General features: G+C 52.2%; 11 non-coding genes across 11 annotated transcripts; all 11 read left to right on the forward strand.

Moving 5' to 3' along the window:
- The first annotated feature begins 1,525 nt into the window (after positions 1-1,525).
- Positions 1,526-1,597, forward strand: trnam-cau (transfer RNA methionine (anticodon CAU)). The gene has a single exon. It is a non-coding gene; the product is annotated as a tRNA-Met (tRNA).
- Positions 1,598-2,111: 514 nt separating this feature from the next.
- trnav-aac (transfer RNA valine (anticodon AAC)) lies at positions 2,112-2,184 on the forward strand. The gene has a single exon. It is a non-coding gene; the product is annotated as a tRNA-Val (tRNA).
- A 1,676-nt stretch (positions 2,185-3,860) lies between these two features.
- Positions 3,861-3,932, forward strand: trnam-cau (transfer RNA methionine (anticodon CAU)). The gene has a single exon. It is a non-coding gene; the product is annotated as a tRNA-Met (tRNA).
- Positions 3,933-4,529: 597 nt separating this feature from the next.
- Positions 4,530-4,602, forward strand: trnav-aac (transfer RNA valine (anticodon AAC)). Its single transcript has one exon. It is a non-coding gene; the product is annotated as a tRNA-Val (tRNA).
- A 2,649-nt stretch (positions 4,603-7,251) lies between these two features.
- On the forward strand, positions 7,252-7,324 carry trnav-aac (transfer RNA valine (anticodon AAC)). Its single transcript has one exon. It is a non-coding gene; the product is annotated as a tRNA-Val (tRNA).
- Positions 7,325-9,161: 1,837 nt separating this feature from the next.
- On the forward strand, positions 9,162-9,233 carry trnam-cau (transfer RNA methionine (anticodon CAU)). Its single transcript has one exon. It is a non-coding gene; the product is annotated as a tRNA-Met (tRNA).
- A 303-nt stretch (positions 9,234-9,536) lies between these two features.
- On the forward strand, positions 9,537-9,618 carry trnas-aga (transfer RNA serine (anticodon AGA)). The gene has a single exon. It is a non-coding gene; the product is annotated as a tRNA-Ser (tRNA).
- A 256-nt stretch (positions 9,619-9,874) lies between these two features.
- On the forward strand, positions 9,875-9,947 carry trnav-aac (transfer RNA valine (anticodon AAC)). Its single transcript has one exon. It is a non-coding gene; the product is annotated as a tRNA-Val (tRNA).
- Positions 9,948-11,851: 1,904 nt separating this feature from the next.
- Positions 11,852-11,923, forward strand: trnam-cau (transfer RNA methionine (anticodon CAU)). Its single transcript has one exon. It is a non-coding gene; the product is annotated as a tRNA-Met (tRNA).
- A 334-nt stretch (positions 11,924-12,257) lies between these two features.
- Positions 12,258-12,339, forward strand: trnas-aga (transfer RNA serine (anticodon AGA)). The gene has a single exon. It is a non-coding gene; the product is annotated as a tRNA-Ser (tRNA).
- A 256-nt stretch (positions 12,340-12,595) lies between these two features.
- Positions 12,596-12,668, forward strand: trnav-aac (transfer RNA valine (anticodon AAC)). Its single transcript has one exon. It is a non-coding gene; the product is annotated as a tRNA-Val (tRNA).
- Positions 12,669-12,892: the final 224 nt, after the last annotated feature.

Raw genomic sequence — 12,892 nt, forward strand, 5'->3', positions numbered from 1 at the left:
CATCCACCACCAGACCCTACTAGCTCCACCACCAGACCCCAGCAGCATTACCACCAGACCCCATCCACCACAAGACCCCACTAGCTCCACCACCAGACCCCAGCAGCATCACCACCAGACCCCATCCACCACCAGACCCTACTAGCTCCACCACCAGACCCCAGGAGCTTCCAACACCAGACCCCACTAGCTCCACCACCGGACCCCAGCAGCATCAGCACCAGACCCCAGGAGCTTCCACCACCAGACCCCAGGAGCTTCCACCACCAGACCCCAGGAGCTTCCACCACCAGACCCCACGAGCTTCCACCACCAGACCTCAGGAGCTTCCACCACCAGACCCCAGGAGCTTCCACCACCAGACCCCAGCAGCATCAGCACCAGACCCCAGCAGCATCACCACCAGAACCCAGGAGCTTCCACCACCACACCCCAGGAGCTTCCATCACCAGACCCCAGGAGCTTCCACCACCAGACCCCTCTAGCTGCACCACCAGACCCCAGCAGCATCACCACCACACCTCAGGAGCTTCCACCACCAAACCCTAACAACAACTCAACAACCTCAAAAACCTGGCTCACCTGGAGCCACCCAAAGACCCGGCTCACCGTCCGAACCCGGGGACCCGCTTTTAAGCCCCCCACCGGCCACTGGAGTGAAAGAGCCAGCCCTTGGGCCTGGAGGACCAGGGCCCTGGTACCATAAACACCCAGACGCTCCTAGCACCATGGACAGCACTCTGTCAGATGCTGAAGCGCATATTGTTTTTTACTCATGTTCTGGTTTCAGGACCACAATAAAAACACAATAAAAGCTGAACAGGGTTCCATGGTGTAATGGTTAGCACTCTGGACTTTGACCCCAGGAGCTTCCACCACCAGACACCACTAGCTCCACCACCAGACGACAGCAGCATCACCACCACACCTCAGGAGCTTCCACCACCAGACACCACTAGCTCCACCACCAGACCCCAGCAGCATCACCACCAGACCCCAGCAGAATCACCACCAGACCCCAGGAGCTTCCACCACCAGACCCCAGGAATTTCCATCACCAGACCCAAGGAGCTTCCATCACCTGACCCCAGGAGCTTCCATCACCAGACCCCAGGAGCTTCCACCACCAGACCCCACTAGCTCCACCACCAGACCCCAGCAGCATCACCACCAGACCCCAGCAGCATCACCACCAGACCCCAGGAGCTTCCACCACCAGACCCCAGGAATTTCCATCACCAGACCCAAGGAGCTTCCATCACCTGACCCCAGGAGCTTCCATCACCAGACCCCAGGAGCTTCCACCACCAGACCCCACTAGCTGCACAACCAGACCCCAGCAGCATCACCACCACACCTCAGGAGCTTCCACCACCAGACCCCAACAACAACTCAACAACCTCAACAACCCGGCTCACCTGGAGCCAACCAGAGACCCGGCTCACCGTCCGAACCAGGGGACCCGCTTTTAAGTCCCCTACCCCCCTCCCCCCCACTGTGTGGCGGAGTCACATCCTGGTTATACAGCAGAGTGGCGCAGCGGAAGCGTGCTGGGCCCATAACCCAGAGGTCGATGGATCGAAACCATCCTCTGCTACTTAAGAGATCCTCTCATACATGAGATGTGAGAGATTAACTGAAATCTATCCAGAGCTTTTTGGAAACAAGAAAGTGGATGTATGATCAATGAACATACTGCACTGACTGTTGATGAAAATGCATTTAATCAAAATGAGGATGAAAATATGTCTCAACCTCACACACAGCTGACAGGTTGTTGTGGCCGAGTGGTTAAGGCGATGGACTAGAAATCCATTGGGGATTCCCCGCGCAGGTTGGAATCCTGCCAACAACGAGTAATGTTTGAATGTGCAAGACGACAGCCTAATTTGCAGTTATTAATCATATCCAGTACTGTCTTTCAAAAGTAATCAGTTGGCTTCCCTTGTGGTACATTTTGTATTTTCTACCCAGCATGGTAATACCCATGGATGATTTTTAATTTTACCGCACCAGGACAACTTATATGAAATCACACATTTATTTCTAACATGAATGATTTGAAGATAGGATTTTTTTTTCGTTACGCCCGCCATTTTCAAAGCATGCAAGTTTCCGTAGTGTAGTGGTTATCACGTTCGCCTAACACGCGAAAGGTCCCCTGTTCGAAACTGGGCGGAAACATGTATTACTGCAATAATATTATTTGGACTTGGAAAACCCCTCTAATCCTCTTCTTGGTGCTCGGCACAGGAAGGTCGACCATCTCTTTCTCGCATTGGGTCTTATGCAGAAATGAATTTCGTTGCAGTTCCACAACTGATTAAAAGCCAGTCATTCCCCATTTACCTAATCTTTCAAATGTCCAACTTTACAGGAAAAAAAGAAACATATTACAGAGATTTTTTACAGGATCTTTTCGTCATGCCCGCCTTTTTCAAAACATGTAAGTCACTAGCTCCACCACCAAACCCCAGCAGCATTAACACCAGACCCCACTAGCTCCACCACCAGACCCCAGGAGCTTCCAACACCAGACCCCACTAGCTCCACCACCAGACCCCAGGAGCTTCCACCACCAGACCCCAGGAGCTTCCACCACCAGACCCCAGGAGCTTCCACCACCAGACCCCACGAGCTTCCACCACCAGACCTCAGGAGCTTCCACCACCAGACCCCAGGAGCTTCCACCACCAGACCCCAGCAGCATCAGCACCAGACCCCAGCAGCATCACCACCAGAACCCAGGAGCTTCCACCACCACACCCCAGGAGCTTCCATCACCAGACCCCAGGAGCTTCCACCACCAGACCCCTCTAGCTGCACCACCAGACCCCAGCAGCATCACCACCACACCTCAGGAGCTTCCACCACCAAACCCTAACAACAACTCAACAACCTCAAAAACCTGGCTCACCTGGAGCCACCCAAAGACCCGGCTCACCGTCCGAACCCGGGGACCCGCTTTTAAGCCCCCCACCGGCCACTGGAGTGAAAGAGCCAGCCCTTGGGCCTGGAGGACCAGGGCCCTGGTACCATAAACACCCAGACGCTCCTAGCACCATGGACAGCACTCTGTCAGATGCTGAAGCGCATATTGTTTTTTACTCATGTTCTGGTTTCAGGACCACAATAAAAACACAATAAAAGCTGAACAGGGTTCCATGGTGTAATGGTTAGCACTCTGGACTTTGACCCCAGGAGCTTCCACCACCAGACACCACTAGCTCCACCACCAGACGACAGCAGCATCACCACCACACCTCAGGAGCTTCCACCACCAGACACCACTAGCTCCACCACCAGACCCCAGCAGCATCACCACCAGACCCCAGCAGCATCACCACCAGACCCCAGGAGCTTCCACCACCAGACCCCAGGAATTTCCATCACCAGACCCAAGGAGCTTCCATCACCTGACCCCAGGAGCTTCCATCACCAGACCCCAGGAGCTTCCACCACCAGACCCCACTAGCTCCACCACCAGACCCCAGCAGCATCACCACCAGACCCCAGCAGCATCACCACCAGACCCCAGGAGCTTCCACCACCAGACCCCAGGAATTTCCATCACCAGACCCAAGGAGCTTCCATCACCTGACCCCAGGAGCTTCCATCACCAGACCCCAGGAGCTTCCACCACCAGACCCCACTAGCTGCACAACCAGACCCCAGCAGCATCACCACCACACCTCAGGAGCTTCCACCACCAGACCCCAACAACAACTCAACAACCTCAACAACCCGGCTCACCTGGAGCCAACCAGAGACCCGGCTCACCGTCCGAACCAGGGGACCCGCTTTTAAGTCCCCTACCCCCCTCTCCCCCACTGTGTGGCGGAGTCACATCCTGGTTATACAGCAGAGTGGCGCAGCGGAAGCGTGCTGGGCCCATAACCCAGAGGTCGATGGATCGAAACCATCCTCTGCTACTTAAGAGATCCTCTCATACATGAGATGTGAGAGATTAACTGAAATCTATCCAGAGCTTTTTGGAAACAAGAAAGTGGATGTATGATCTATGAACATACTGCACTGACTGTTGATGAAAATGCATTTAATCAAAATGAGGATGAAAATATGTCTCAACCTAATAAAGTAAAACCAACCATTTTAAAATAAAGTAAAACCAACCATTTTAAAATAATACACACACACACACACACACACACACACACACACAGCTGACAGGTTGTTGTGGCCGAGTGGTTAAGGCGATGGACTAGAAATCCATTGGGGATTCCCCGCGCAGGTTGGAATCCTGCCAACAACGAGTAATGTTTGGATGTGCAAGACGACAGCCTAATTTGCAGTTATTAATCATATCCAGTACTGTCTTTCAAAAGTAATCAGTTGGCTTCCCTTGTGGTACATTTTGTATTTTCTACCCAGCATGGTAATACCCATGGATGATTTTTAATTTTACCGCACCAGGACAACTTATATGAAATCACACATTTATTTCTAACATGAATGATTTGAAGATAGGATTTTTTTTTCGTTACGCCCGCCATTTTCAAAGCATGCAAGTTTCCGTAGTGTAGTGGTTATCACGTTCGCCTAACACGCGAAAGGTCCCCTGTTCGAAACTGGGCGGAAACATGTATTACTGCAATAATATTATTTGGACTTGGAAAACCCCTCTAATCCTCTTCTTGGTGCTCGGCACAGGAAGGTCGACCATCTCTTTCTCGCATTGGGTCTTATGCAGAAATGAATTTCGTTGCAGTTCCACAACTGATTAAAAGCCAGTCATTCCCCATTTACCTAATCTTTCAAATGTCCAACTTTACAGGAAAAAAAGAAACATATTACAGAGATTTTTTACAGGATCTTTTCGTCATGCCCGCCTTTTTCAAAACATGTAAGTCACTAGCTCCACCACCAAACCCCAGCAGCATTAACACCAGACCCCACTAGCTCCACCACCAGACCCCAGGAGCTTCCAACACCAGACCCCACTAGCTCCACCACCATACCCCAGCAGCATCACCACCAGACCCCAGGAGCTTCCACCACCAGACCCCAGGAGCTTCCACCACCAGACCTCAGGAGCTTCCACCACCAGACCCCAGGAGCTTCCACCAGACCCCAGCAGCATCACCACCAGACCCCACTAGCTCCACCACCAGACCCCAGCAGCATTACCACCAGACCCCATCCACCACCAGACCCTACTAGCTCCACCACCAGACCCCAGCAGCATTACCACCAGACCCCATCCACCACAAGACCCCACTAGCTCCACCACCAGACCCCAGCAGCATCACCACCAGACCCCATCCACCACCAGACCCTACTAGCTCCACCACCAGACCCCAGGAGCTTCCAACACCAGACCCCACTAGCTCCACCACCAGACCCCAGCAGCATCAGCACCAGACCCCAGGAGCTTCCACCACCAGACCCCAGGAGCTTCCACCACCAGACCCCAGGAGCTTCCACCACCAGACCCCAGGAGCTTCCACCACCAGACCTCAGGAGCTTCCACCACCAGACCCCAGGAGCTTCCACCACCAGACCCCAGCAGCATCAGCACCAGACCCCAGCAGCATCAGCACCAGAACCCAGGAGCTTCCACCACCACACCCCAGGAGCTTCCATCACCAGACCCCAGGAGCTTCCACCACCAGACCCCTCTAGCTGCACCACCAGACCCCAGCAGCATCACCACCACACCTCAGGAGCTTCCACCACCAAACCCTAACAACAACTCAACAACCTCAAAAACCCGGCTCACCTGGAGCCACCCAAAGACCCGGCTCACCGTCCGAACCCGGGGACCCGCTTTTAAGCCCCCCACCGACCGGCCACTGGAGTGAAAGAGCCAGCCCTTGGGCCTGGAGGACCAGGGCCCTGGTACCATAAACACCCAGACGCTCCTAGCACCATGGACAGCACTCTGTCAGATGCTCAAGCGCATATTGTTTTTTACTCATGTTCTGGTTTCAGGACCACAATAAAAACACAATAAAAGCTGAACAGGGTTCCATGGTGTAATGGTTAGCACTCTGGACTTTGACCCCAGGAGCTTCCACCACCAGACACCACTAGCTCCACCACCAGACGACAGCAGCATCACCACCACACCTCAGGAGCTTCCACCACCAGACACCACTAGCTCCACCACCAGACCCCAGCAGCATCACCACCAGACCCCAGCAGCATCACCACCAGACCCCAGGAGCTTCCACCACCAGACCCCAGGAATTTCCATCACCAGACCCAAGGAGCTTCCATCACCTGACCCCAGGAGCTTCCATCACCAGACCCCAGGAGCTTCCACCACCAGACCCCACTAGCTGCACCACCAGACCCCAGCAGCATCACCACCACACCTCAGGAGCTTCCACCACCAGACCCCAACAACAACTCAACAACCTCAACAACCCGGCTCACCTGGAGCCACCCAGAGACCCGGCTCACCGTCCGAACCAGGGGACCCGCTTTTAAGTCCCCTACCCCCCTCCCCCCCACTGTGTGGCGGAGTCACATCCTGGTTATACAGGAGAGTGGTGCAGCGGAAGCGTGCTGGGCCCATAACCCAGAGGTCGATAGATAGAAACCATCCTCTGCTACTTAAGAGATCCTCTCATACATGAGATGTGAGAGATTAACTGAAATCTATCCAGAGCTTTTTTGAAACAAGAAAGTGGATGTATGATCTATGAACATACTGCACTGACTGTTGATGAAAATGCATTTAATCAAAATGAGGATGAAAATATGTCTCAACCTAATAAAGTAAAACCAACCATTTTAAAATAAAGACTCTAAATTGTCTATTTCTGAAGATTCACACACACACACACACACACACACACACACACACACACACACACACACACACACACACACACACACACACACACACACACACACACACACACACACACACACACACGGCTGACAGGTTGTTGTGGCCGAGTGGTTAAGGCGATGGACTAGAAATCCATTGGGGATTCCCCGCGCAGGTTGGAATCCTGCCAACAACGAGTAATGTTTGGATGTGCAAGACGACAGCCTAATTTGCAGTTATTAATCATATCCAGTACTGTCTTTCAAAAGTAATCAGTTGGCTTCCCTTGTGGTACATTTTGTATTTTCTACCCAGCATGGTAATACCCATGGATGATTTTTAATTTTACCGCACCAGGACAACTTATATGAAATCACACATTTATTTCTAACATGAATGATTTGAAGATAGGATTTTTTTTTCGTTACGCCCGCCATTTTCAAAGCATGCAAGTTTCCGTAGTGTAGTGGTTATCACGTTCGCCTAACACGCGAAAGGTCCCCTGTTCGAAACTGGGCGGAAACATGTATTACTGCAATAATATTATTTGGACTTGGAAAACCCCTCTAATCCTCTTCTTGGTGCTCGGCACAGGAAGGTCGACCATCTCTTTCTCGCATTGGGTCTTATGCAGAAATGAATTTCGTTGCAGTTCCACAACTGATTAAAAGCCAGTCATTCCCCATTTACCTAATCTTTCAAATGTCCAACTTTACAGGAAAAAAAGAAGCATATTACAGAGATTTTTTACAGGATCTTTTCGTCATGCCCGCCTTTTTCAAAACATGTAAGTCACTAGCTCCACCACCAAACCCCAGTAGCATTAACACCAGACCCCACTAGCTCCACCACCAGACCCCAGGAGCTTCCACCACCAGACCCCAGGAGCTTCCACCACCAGACCCCAGGAGCTTCCACCACCAGACCCCAGGAGCTTCCACCAGACCCCAGCAGCATCACCACCAGACCCCACTAGCTCCACCACCAGACCCCAGCAGCATTACCACCAGACCCCATCCACCACCAGACCCTACTAGCTCCACCACCAGACCCCAGCAGCATTACCACCAGACCCCATCCACCACAAGACCCCACTAGCTCCACCACCAGACCCCAGCAGCATCACCACCAGACCCCATCCACCACCAGACCCTACTAGCTCCACCACCAGACCCCAGGAGCTTCCAACACCAGACCCCACTAGCTCCACCACCAGACCCCAGCAGCATCAGCACCAGACCCCAGGAGCTTCCACCACCAGACCCCAGGAGCTTCCACCACCAGACCCCAGGAGCTTCCACCACCAGACCCCAGGAGCTTCCACCACCAGACCTCAGGAGCTTCCACCACCAGACCCCAGGAGCTTCCACCACCAGACCCCAGCAGCATCAGCACCAGACCCCAGCAGCATCACCACCAGAACCCAGGAGCTTCCACCACCACACCCCAGGAGCTTCCATCACCAGACCCCAGGAGCTTCCACCACCAGACCCCTCTAGCTGCACCACCAGACCCCAGCAGCATCACCACCACACCTCAGGAGCTTCCACCACCAAACCCTAACAACAACTCAACAACCTCAAAAACCCGGCTCACCTGGAGCCACCCAAAGACCCGGCTCACCGTCCGAACCCGGGGACCCGCTTTTAAGCCCCCCACCGACCGGCCACTGGAGTGAAAGAGCCAGCCCTTGGGCCTGGAGGACCAGGGCCCTGGTACCATAAACACCCAGACGCTCCTAGCACCATGGACAGCACTCTGTCAGATGCTCAAGCGCATATTGTTTTTTACTCATGTTCTGGTTTCAGGACCACAATAAAAACACAATAAAAGCTGAACAGGGTTCCATGGTGTAATGGTTAGCACTCTGGACTTTGACCCCAGGAGCTTCCACCACCAGACACCACTAGCTCCACCACCAGACGACAGCAGCATCACCACCACACCTCAGGAGCTTCCACCACCAGACACCACTAGCTCCACCACCAGACCCCAGCAGCATCACCACCAGACCCCAGCAGCATCACCACCAGACCCCAGGAGCTTCCACCACCAGACCCCAGGAATTTCCATCACCAGACCCAAGGAGCTTCCATCACCTGACCCCAGGAGCTTCCATCACCAGACCCCAGGAGCTTCCACCACCAGACCCCACTAGCTGCACCACCAGACCCCAGCAGCATCACCACCACACCTCAGGAGCTTCCACCACCAGACCCCAACAACAACTCAACAACCTCAACAACCCGGCTCACCTGGAGCCACCCAGAGACCCGGCTCACCGTCCGAACCAGGGGACCCGCTTTTAAGTCCTCTACCCCCCTCCCCCCCACTGTGTGGCGGAGTCACATCCTGGTTATACAGCAGAGTGGCGCAGCGGAAGCGTGCTGGGCCCATAACCCAGAGGTCGATGGATCGAAACCATCCTCTGCTACTTAAGAGATCCTCTCATACATGAGATGTGAGAGATTAACTGAAATCTATCCAGAGCTTTTTGGAAACAAGAAAGTGGATGTATGATCTATGAACATACTGGCTGTTGATGCTGACTGTTGATGAAAATGCTGTTGATGAAAATGCATTTAATCAAAATGAGGATGAAAATATGTATCAACCTAATAAAGTAAAACCAACCATTTTAAAATAAAGTAAAACCAACCATTTTAAAATAAAGACTCTAAATTGTCTATTTCTGAAGATTCACACACACACACACACACATACACACAGCTGACAGGTTGTTGTGGCCGAGTGGTTAAGGCGATGGACTAGAAATCCATTGGGGATTCCCCGCGCAGGTTCGAATCCTGCCAACAACGAGTAATGTTTGAATGTGCAAGACGACTGCCTAATTTGCAGTTATTAATCATATCCAGTACTGTCTTTCAAAAGTAATCAGTTGGCTTCCCTTGTGGTACATTTTGTATTTTCTACCCAGCATGGTAATACCGATGGATGATTTTTAATTTTACCGCACCAGGACAACTTATATGAAATCACACATTTATTTCTAACATGAATGATTTGAAGATAGGATTTTTTTTTCGTTACGCCCGCCATTTTCAAAGCATCCAAGTTTTCGTAGTGTAGTGGTTATCACGTTCGCCTAACACGCGAAAGGTCCCCTGTTCGAAACTGGGCGGAAACATGTATTACTGCAATAATATTATTTGGACTTGGAAAACCCCTCTAATCCTCTTCTTGGTGCTCGGCACAGGAAGGTCGACCATCTCTTTCTCGCATTGGGTCTTATGCAGAAATGAATTTCGTTGCAGTTCCACAACTGATTAAAAGCCAGTCATTCCCCATTTACCTAATCTTTAAAATGTCCAACTTTACAGGAAAAAAAGAAACATATTACAGAGATTTTTTACAGGATCTTTTCGTCATGCCCGCCTTTTTCAAAACATGTAAGTCACTAGCTCCACCACCAAACCCCAGCAGCATTAACACCAGACCCCACTAGCTCCACCACCAGACCCCAGGAGCTTCCAACACCAGACCCCACTAGCTCCACCACCATACCCCAGCAGCATCACCACCAGACCCCAGGAGCTTCCACCACCAGACCCCAGGAGCTTCCACCACCAGACCTCAGGAGCTTCCACCACCAGACCCCAGGAGCTTCCACCAGACCCCAGCAGCATCACCACCAGACCCCACTAGCTCCACCACCAGACCCCAGCAGCATTACCACCAGACCCCATCCACCACCAGACCCTACTAGCTCCACCACCAGACCCCAGCAGCATTACCACCAGACCCCATCCACCACAAGACCCCACTAGCTCCACCACCAGACCCCAGCAGCATCACCACCAGACCCCATCCACCACCAGACCCTACTAGCTCCACCACCAGACCCCAGGAGCTTCCAACACCAGACCCCACTAGCTCCACCACCGGACCCCAGCAGCATCAGCACCAGACCCCAGGAGCTTCCACCACCAGACCCCAGGAGCTTCCACCACCAGACCCCAGGAGCTTCCACCACCAGACCCCAGGAGCTTCCACCACCAGACCTCAGGAGCTTCCACCACCAGACCCCAGGAGCTTCCACCACCAGACCCCAGCAGCATCAGCACCAGACCCCAGCAGCATCACCACCAGAACCCAGGAGCTTCCACCACCACACCCCAGGAGCTTCCATCACCAGACCCCAGGAGCTTCCACCACCAGACCCCTCTAGCTGCACCACCAGACCCCAGCAGCATCACCACCACACCTCAGGAGCTTCCACCACCAAACCCTAACAACAACTCAACAACCTCAAAAACCCGGCTCACCTGGAGCCACCCAAAGACCCGGCTCACCGTCCGAACCCGGGGACCCGCTTTTAAGCCCCCCACCGACCGGCCACTGGAGTGAAAGAGCCAGCCCTTGGGCCTGGAGGACCAGGGCCCTGGTACCATAAACACCCAGACGCTCCTAGCACCATGGACAGCACTCTGTCAGATGCTCAAGCGCATATTGTTTTTTACTCATGTTCTGGTTTCAGGACCACAATAAAAACACAATAAAAGCTGAACAGGGTTCCATGGTGTAATGGTTAGCACTCTGGACTTTGACCCCAGGAGCTTCCACCACCAGACACCACTAGCTCCACCACCAGACGACAGCAGCATCACCACCACACCTCAGGAGCTTCCACCACCAGACACCACTAGCTCCACCACCAGACCCCAGCAGCATCACCACCAGACCCCAGCAGCATCACCACCAGACCCCAGGAGCTTCCACCACCAGACCCCAGGAATTTCCATCACCAGACCCAAGGAGCTTCCATCACCTGACCCCAGGAGCTTCCATCACCAGACCCCAGGAGCTTCCACCACCAGACCCCACTAGCTGCACCACCAGACCCCAGCAGCATCACCACCACACCTCAGGAGCTTCCACCACCAGACCCTGACAACAACTCAACAACCTCAACAACCCGGCTCACCTGGAGCCACCCAGAGACCCGGCTCACCGTCCGAACCAGGGGACCCGCTTTTAAGTCCCCTCCCCCCCTCCCCCCCACTGTGTGGCGGAGTCACATCCTGGTTATACAGCAGAGTGGCGCAGCGGAAGCGTGCTGGGCCCATAACCCAGAGGTCGATGGATCGAAACCATCCTCTGCTAATTAAGAGATCCTCTCATACATGAGATGTGAGAGATTAACTGAAATCTATCCAGAGCTTTTTGGAAACAAGAAAGTGGATGTATGATCTATGAACATACTGCACTGACTGTTGATGAAAATGCATTTAATCAAAATGAGGATGAAAATATGTCTCAACCTAATAAAGTAAAACCAACCATTTTAAAATGAAGTAAAACCAACCATTTTAAAATAAAGACTCTAAATTGTCTATTTCTGAAGATTCACACACACACACACACACACACACACACACACACACACACACACACACACACACACACACACACACACACACATACACACAGCTGACAGGTTGTTGTGGCCGAGTGGTTAAGGCGATGGACTAGAAATCCATTGGGGATTCCCCGCGCAGGTTCGAATCCTGCCAACAATGAGTAATGTTTGAATGTGCAAGACAACTGCCTAATTTGCAGTTATTAATCATATCCAGTACTGTCTTTCAAAAGTAATCAGTTGGCTTCCCTTGTGGTACATTTTGTATTTTCTACCCAGCATGGTAATACCGATGGATGATTTTTAATTTTACCGCACCAGGACAACTTATATGAAATCACACATTTATTTCTAACATGAATGATTTGAAGATAGGATTTTTTTTTCGTTACGCCCGCCATTTTCAAAGCATGCAAGTTTCCGTAGTGTAGTGGTTATCACGTTCGCCTAACACGCGAAAGGTCCCCTGTTCGAAACTGGGCGGAAACATGTATTACTGCAATAATATTATTTGGACTTGGAAAACCCCTCTAATCCTCTTCTTGGTGCTCGGCACAGGAAGGTCGACCATCTCTTTCTCGCATTGGGTCTTATGCAGAAATGAATTTCGTTGCAGTTCCAAAACTGATTAAAAGCCAGTCATTCCTCATTTACCTAATCTTTCAAATGTCCAACTTTACAGGAAAAAAAGAAACATATTACAGAGATTTTTT

Source organism: Cololabis saira, unplaced genomic scaffold, assembly GCF_033807715.1.
Source record: "Cololabis saira isolate AMF1-May2022 unplaced genomic scaffold, fColSai1.1 scf029, whole genome shotgun sequence".
NCBI classification, from domain to species: Eukaryota; Metazoa; Chordata; class Actinopteri; order Beloniformes; family Belonidae; genus Cololabis; species Cololabis saira.